We start from the raw sequence: 7,536 nt of genomic DNA, 5'->3' as shown, positions 1-7,536 counted from the left end.
AACAAATGAGAAAAAAATAGAAAATAATGAATATTTGATTGAATAAATTTTTAGCATCACTTCTCATTCTACTGATGATGGCCTATAGGCCCTCAGGAACAAACAGAGAGACACCATCTTGAGAATATTAATCAAGTATTAGGTACAATTACTGACTATATTCTCCATATTCCATCCTCAAGAATCTCCTTCTACCATCAACAAACAAATTCTGGGTGTCTTGCCATGCGACATGCCTTCAGGAAGGTCTGAGGATTCAGTGATGATTCAGACATGCCTCTTTGCACAAAATGTTCATATTAAGTAACAAAGAAAGTAGTGGGTAAGAGGACAATTTCAATTTGGATTGTAGTGCCACGCTAGACTGCTGATGAGGTGATCAGATGTGCCTAACCCTAATTATTTGGGAACAAGAGAAAGCAGTCAGATTATCGATCTCAGGCTTATGAGGGAGAGGGAGTTCTTTATACTGGCAAGGATGGAAAGGAGTTCCTGCCTCCTTGGGGAGCCTCTTATGTCACATCAATAACTTGCATTTTATCCACTGAAGGAAGTCATTGAGTAGACTTCTCTGCATGGTTCTATTCACTTTTTAAATCACCTACAAACATATATGGTGGAAAGCATAAGAGAAACTCCTGTCAGTGGCAGAAGTCCTCTCCATTTTACAGTCCTCTTATGCCTGGAATGTCAAAGTGAGTTAAATACATCACCTGATGTCATTTGTTTTTGTGGATAACCCTGCTCTAATCTATGTCCAAATACCTTATGTAAACTTAGGTTTTAGAACATTAACAAACAATGTCTGGGAACATTTTTGTCAAAGGCAATTTGTAAATATAGCCAGAAAGTTGCCGCTGTTGCTATAGAGTCATTTTTAATTTTTAGCTAACTCTAAACTCTCCATTAAAAAGGGTGTAGGGTATAAAATACTTCTTGGATTTTTTTTCTTAATAACTGAGTAAAAATTTAGGTACTTCGAACTGGATAAAAATATACCCACTATATAAACACACAATATAGGCATACTTCTGTAACTATTTTTTCTTCTGCTTCATCTTCTCATATTCGGAAAACGGAAAAGAGAAAACATCAGGATGGTCACCTAGACGAGGAACAGTGCCATTGCAAGGAGGAAAAGAAGGAAAGGCAGAAACTACTCCCTAAACTAAAATTCCCATCCCAGATAACTCTGAATCTCCAAGAGCTTTGTTTAAGAAGCGCTGGGTTGGAAGCAAGAGACCAACCTTTGCCCAGACTTTCTGTGGAAGCTTTAGAGAAGTGGCTGTCCAGCTTCAGTGTGAAGGCGATCACCTGGAGGACTGCTCAATCCATGGATTGCAGGGGTCTGCCCCAGGATTTCTGATTTCTTATGTCTGGGGCAGGGACTGGAAATACGCATTTCTTTCTCTTTTTTTAATGCAAAATATTTTATTTTTAAACTTTTAAATTTGAAAACAAGCTAGCCTACATTAAATAATATAGTTTCCAAAGCTGAACGTGCTCACTTGGAGCTCAGATCTTCTGCTCGAAATACAAACACAACTTTCTAACACTCCTAGGTGGGAATACTACTGTTCAACGATCTGCAATTAGATGAAGTGATCGATCTCAGTTGGTAACATCCTTTTTCTCCCCCTTGGTAAGGTTTTAAACAATTCTAGAATAGACGCATTTTTCTAGTTTTACACTGACAATTTCATCTCAAACATCTCCTGGGAGGCATAAACCACGTACAGGAATCCATCTTCATCCTTCTCACTCTCACACACCTCTGAGATTGGTGTGGAGATGCTCACCATGCTGTGTCCATTCACCAACAGGAAGAAGGCTTGATTAGCATTGAGCTGTAAGTGCCTTCGATTATCTTGATGAGCTCACTCATGGTGACATGATCAGGTACAAGGGAATTCATTTTATCCAGGACAGGAAGCTGCTTCTCACCCTTGGATCATTCTGTTATCACCGGGAGTTTGGTTGGATGCTGCTCTCGAAGAAGTCGGACACTGTCTACTCTTTGAAGGTGTGGCACCGCTTGAAGGTCTTCTCCAACAGCAGGTGTGGGGATCTGGGCGGTGGCAGTGGATCCGACTCTGGCGACAGTGACTTCCCTTGGAAATGTGCGTTTCTAACAACTTCCAACGTGGTGCTGCTGAGGCTAGTTGTAACACCACACTTTGAGAATCACTGTCATGTGGAGGTTTAATCTTTCTAAGCCCCTTAAAATGTGAAAAACAACACCTCAAAGTGAGGCATAAATTTAAAAACACATATAAAATTTCATACAATATAAGTTGGCATCCAACCAAGGTAACCTGAGGTTACACCGCATGAGTTCAATGAGCTATATAACCTCCCTGGAGCCCTAGCTTTTTTTGATCATAGGAAATGGGCTAAATCATTCCCTAAAGAACTTTCCATTGCTTAACTTTATATTTAATTTGACCTAAAAATCCACAAGCTACATCCTAACAGTGAAAGGAATTTGAGTCCAAAAATATATTTAGAAAGGAGCATTTTATTTTGTATAAAACAAGTATTCAATCCAAGTATCACTGACACATTTTAAGAATTAGTGAAAAATGTCTATGTGCCTAGGTGGTTATTTCTGTCAAAGTTAGCATTTTTCATAAAAGCATTGCATCTGAGACTAAGCTAACATTATTTTTGACTTATAAATCTCTAGAATATGATGTACACAAAGCTAACATGTTAAAGGACTAAGAATAATAGACCAGTTTCTTTCCTTCTAAAATGCAATAAATAACGTATAGCTCAGTGATGACTGTGGTCAGATGGCTCTCAGGTAATCAAGCATTTACTTGTTGTAGAAACAGATGAATGAAGGTTGATATTTACAAAAATAAAGGGTAATCTAGGCTTATTTGTGATGACTATTGTCAGGTTCTAGGGTTGGAGTACTGTGCCTTTCAAACTAATTCAACCATTCATCTGGGATTTGAGCCCTACATTTTGGCAATATCTGTAGAAGTGTTAATGCTTGCACCATTTGACCCAACAATTCCACTTCATCAAATTTCTTGATGGTCACATAAGAAATCACTCCAAAAATGCAAGCACACACACACAAAGAAATCACTGTGACTTTGTGAAAGCAACAATCAGACATAACTGAAATGTCCTTCGATAGGGGATTAGGAAAACTCATTATGGTTCATTTATACATTGGAGAATTGTGAGTGCTTAGAAAGTATAAAGTTCACCTCTGTGGGCTGCTGTGGAACAATACCAAAGATAAAAGGAGAGAGGTCAAGCTATAGAAAGGTGAATACAGTATACCATGAACTGTACATAGAAAGGGTGGTAGCGATGAAATAGCTACATGTATACCTGTATCTGCACCTAAACCTACAGTTACATTTGTATCTATGCCTATTTCTCCACTTAAACCCACAGCTACATCTATATCTACATCTCAACACACAGGTACATCTATTATGCTTAAAGCTGCATCTATTCCTACATCCATACCTATAGCTACATCTTACCTATATATGCATTTACATCCACATGTATAATTATGTCTGCAGCAACATTTACATCTGTCTCTCACATCTACATCTATACCTGCATCTACATATACGTTCATGTTTCACCATCTACAACTACATCTACACTTTAGTTACATGTACACTTACATTTGCAACTATACCTACACATGCATTCATATCTCACCTACACCTGCACCTGAATCTTTATCTACACATGCACCTGTATCTCACCTACATCTACACCTGAATCTGTATACACACAGACATCTGTCATCTGCACCTGAATCTTTATCTACACATGCATCTGTATCTCACCTACATCTACACCTGAATCTGTATACACACAGACATCTGTCATCTGCACCTGAATCTTTATCTACACATGCACCTGTATCTCACCTACATCTACACCTGAATCTGTATACACACAGACATCTGTCATCTGCACCTGAATCTTTATCTACACACCTGTCTACATCTCATCTGCATCTCGCCTGCATCTACATCTACATTTGCACCTAAACCTATATCTCCACATACATCTGTATCTACATCTCATCTACATGTGTATATTTTTATACATGGGCTTAAAAATACATAAGAAATTGCCAGTGGTGTTTGACTTGGGTGAGAAACAAGGGTCTGGGGTAAGAGAGAGTGGAAGGGAATATTAGATTCACTATTTTGTACTGTTAAAGCATTGGCTAATTACATGTCTTAAGTTTTCACTATGTAAATACATACATGTATATACACATAAATCTTTCTCTAGAAGACAGAGAACAAGAGATAGCTGTACCGTAAAATGTGAGTCCTATTTAACCACAAGTACTCTCCTACAGCTTTTGCGGTTTCTGTGTCTGCCTTCCAAGTCAGCTCTTGGCTGATTTTGACCTCAGATTTTTTTATGGCTGCGTGGGTTCTTAATGGCTCCTGTTTGGATTTTGTTTCTGGAGTTTAAATTTCTACTTTAAGCTTAGTTTAACTGTTCTGATTCAATTTTCAGTCAGTTTCATGAATACCATCAGGCTCAACATTGAAGAGACAGGGAAACTGGAGTCAGAGAGGGTAGGTAGCTCCTTAGTGCCACATCTCCAGGAACTAATAGAACTGAGGTTTGAATCAGGTCAGCTTGAATCCAAAGCCTGTGCTCTTCCCAGTTAATCATTGTGTCTGCCCTCACTGTATCTTAGATCTATCTTGAAACTTACAGCTCTCCGTGATCTCAGGAATGGATGTTAGGGAAATTCAAATGAACATGTAGCTTGTGTTGTTTGTGTAGTTCTTGCTATAAAATGTTTGTCCTTTCTTACTCTTCTACCCCATAGGCTTCCTGTTGGTTCTTCCATCTCCCTCCCTTTCCAGTTTGGCTCTTTCTTCCCCATCTTCTGTCTGGCATCAGACTAAAGTGCATACCTATGCATTTTTCATCAATCTGGCAAGTTTCTTAAAACTTTGGTATGAATAAATCACCACCATATAATTCATTATGAATAACATCAGCCTGGGGTACGATTCTTCTGCTACTAAAGAGTCAGCATGTTTTACAATTTTCAACAGGAGGATTTGATTTTTTCTCTCTCTTTCCTTTCTGTTGAAAGCAATTTTAAAGTGTTCCTCATATATGTATATGTTAATGTCATTATTCTTTATGTTCTTCAGCCATTCATCTCCAAGCTGCTTCCACTCAGCTCTGTCATGGGTGAATGTGATTGATCATCTCAGCTCTTGTACTCAAGAGAAAGGAGGAAGAATTAAACCATATGGCAGTAGTACAACTAGATACCCAGGGTGAGGAGTGCTTTGTGGCTGGCGGGTAGGTCAGAATTCTGCTTTCCTTTTTATTGTCTTCTGAAAATTATGAGTAAATGACAAGCTGCTTTAAAATTCCCAGAGTGAGGATACTAGTTACTGGGAGATTTTTGTTGGTATCTCCTACTGTACCAGGAACTGTGTTGTTCCTTTTATTTTAGAGTCTACTTCAATCTTCAAGTCCCTTGTAAGATAATTTTGCTCCTCATTTTCTGAGAAAACCAAGGCTCAAATGCTGCAGAAGCCTCTTCAGTGACATATACTATAAAATGGCACAGTTCATACTCAAATTAAAATCAGCTTACTCCATAAACTTGATGTGTATTTGTTTCTGAGTAGCCCAGAATGTGGAGTGACATGAAACAAAATAAAACACAATGAGTACAGATCAAAAAATAAAGCTGCTTGTAAAGCACTTGCATCTGTACAACTTGCCTGGATTTCCACCGGTAATTACCTTCATGGAAATTTTTAGAGTTGGAGTCTTTCCCTCTTTCAGTCCTTCGGAGAAATGTCTGAAAAGCCACACAGATTCTCATGCAGTTGAACTATACTAATATGTTTAATAAGCATGAAGCAACACTAACTCAGTAGTTGATGTTTGACACTGGGAAAGTGCACTCTCCCTGGACCACAAGATTTCAGCACTTGTGAGGGTTTGATCCAATTTATGGCTCCCAAACATGCAGGATGCCTTCAGGTCCAGTGGGTCTAGAAACTGCAGGGTCTCCAGCACTGGCTGTGACTCACCTAAGCCTGTTCCTTTCTGCTTCTGTGAGCCCATCAGTGTCCAGGCCTGACTGGGCAGTTGCTGCCCTTTCTCTTTCTTTTTAGAACTCGTGGTTCTTAGTTCATGGGTCTCTGACCAAGCAGGGAAAGGAGGTTTATTTTTGTTTTATCCCCCTCCTGTTTCTTCTGCCAATTCCTGACATTGCTCATCACCCAAAACACGACAACCTCAGCATCTGTGGAGGTCTCTCTGTGCTTCAAGCTCTGTCTTCGGGAGCTCTTTCCCAGTAGCACCAGCTGCAGCACGTGGTGGAAGCTTTGCTATTAGGTATCATCAGCCCCTTCTGGCAAAGGCAGCCACAGTTCTCTGGGGTTGGAACCAGAGCTAGGACAACAGCTGGATGGGCCAGACTGAATGAAGCTGGGAGATAAGAGTCCAAGCAGTTACCGAAGGCTAGGGACAAATGAGGGCTGGAGCAAAAGCAGCTGGTCCAATCTGGGTGACTGCAGATGTATACATAGGAAGTGAGTCCAGAGGCAGAGGCTAAATTAGGAGTTGTTATTCATGTTTGCTGTTATTTCATTGCCCAAAAAGTTGTGTGGCCAAGCTCAGTGGTAATATGGTAGAAACTATCCAAGGACATGTGCCCAAAGAGGTGTGAACAAATTGGGGGTCACTGGTTTAGCAGTCTCCCAGTGTGGATGAAGACACTGAGGGGATCCAAGCCAGAGGATTAAGCTGTGTGGCACTGAGAGGAGAAACAAGAGACTGGGTTTACCCATAGCACGAGTAAGGTAATTGAAGCTGGTCTGGAAAGACAGTGTCTGAGTATAGGTATGACACAGTTCTGAGCATGTTTACAGGAACTATTTAAATGATCCCCAATGTCTTGAAATGCCTGGAGACAGCTAGGTGATGCTAGGGAGGTCAATAATGCACCCAGCTCTCCACTGACACTTCCCCAAACTGCAAAACACTAGGGAAGCCAGTGAGCTGATCTCTGGGAAAGTCTCTACGAAATAACGGAGAAGCCAAGTTGTAATCATTTAAGAACTGTGAATTCAACCCAGCCTCAATCATTGTGAAAGGATTACTGGGCCCCTACTAAGCACTGTGAACAGCCTCCATCTACTACCCTGTAGAACTTTATTTTTATAACACTCTTATTTTAGCATAACTCATCATTCTTTCTCAATATTACTAATAAATCCCTGTCTCTCCTCTGAGAATCATTTCCAGATTGGGAAACAAAATACGGTAAGAACTCTTCTTTCAAGTTTGTCTAAGTGGGATTCATTCACATTTCCATGCAAACACCACGGCATTATCTCCAATTCAAATGTCTCTGCATTCATTTAGTTTTCATAGAAAACGTCAGCTCTAGAAATTCTCAGCATAGGCACAATTTAGAAGTTTATCACTAGAAAAATGAGACAGGCTGAAATTAGCTAAAACCTTAGCAATAATGAGATAACGTCAAAC

The 7,536-nt window shown here is 39.8% G+C and overlaps 1 pseudogene; it reads right to left on the bottom strand.

Annotated features, from left to right (window-relative positions):
• Positions 1 to 1,685: 1,685 nt before the first annotated feature.
• Positions 1,686 to 6,836, bottom strand: LOC105727120 (uncharacterized; annotated as a pseudogene).
• Positions 6,837 to 7,536: the final 700 nt, after the last annotated feature.

This window comes from Aotus nancymaae, unplaced genomic scaffold (assembly GCF_030222135.1).
Source record: "Aotus nancymaae isolate 86718 unplaced genomic scaffold, 86718_ANA_hifiasm-v0.15.2.pri h1tg000036l, whole genome shotgun sequence".
NCBI lineage: Eukaryota > Metazoa > Chordata > Mammalia > Primates > Aotidae > Aotus > Aotus nancymaae.
This window is presented reverse-complemented; position numbering and strand designations above follow the sequence as displayed.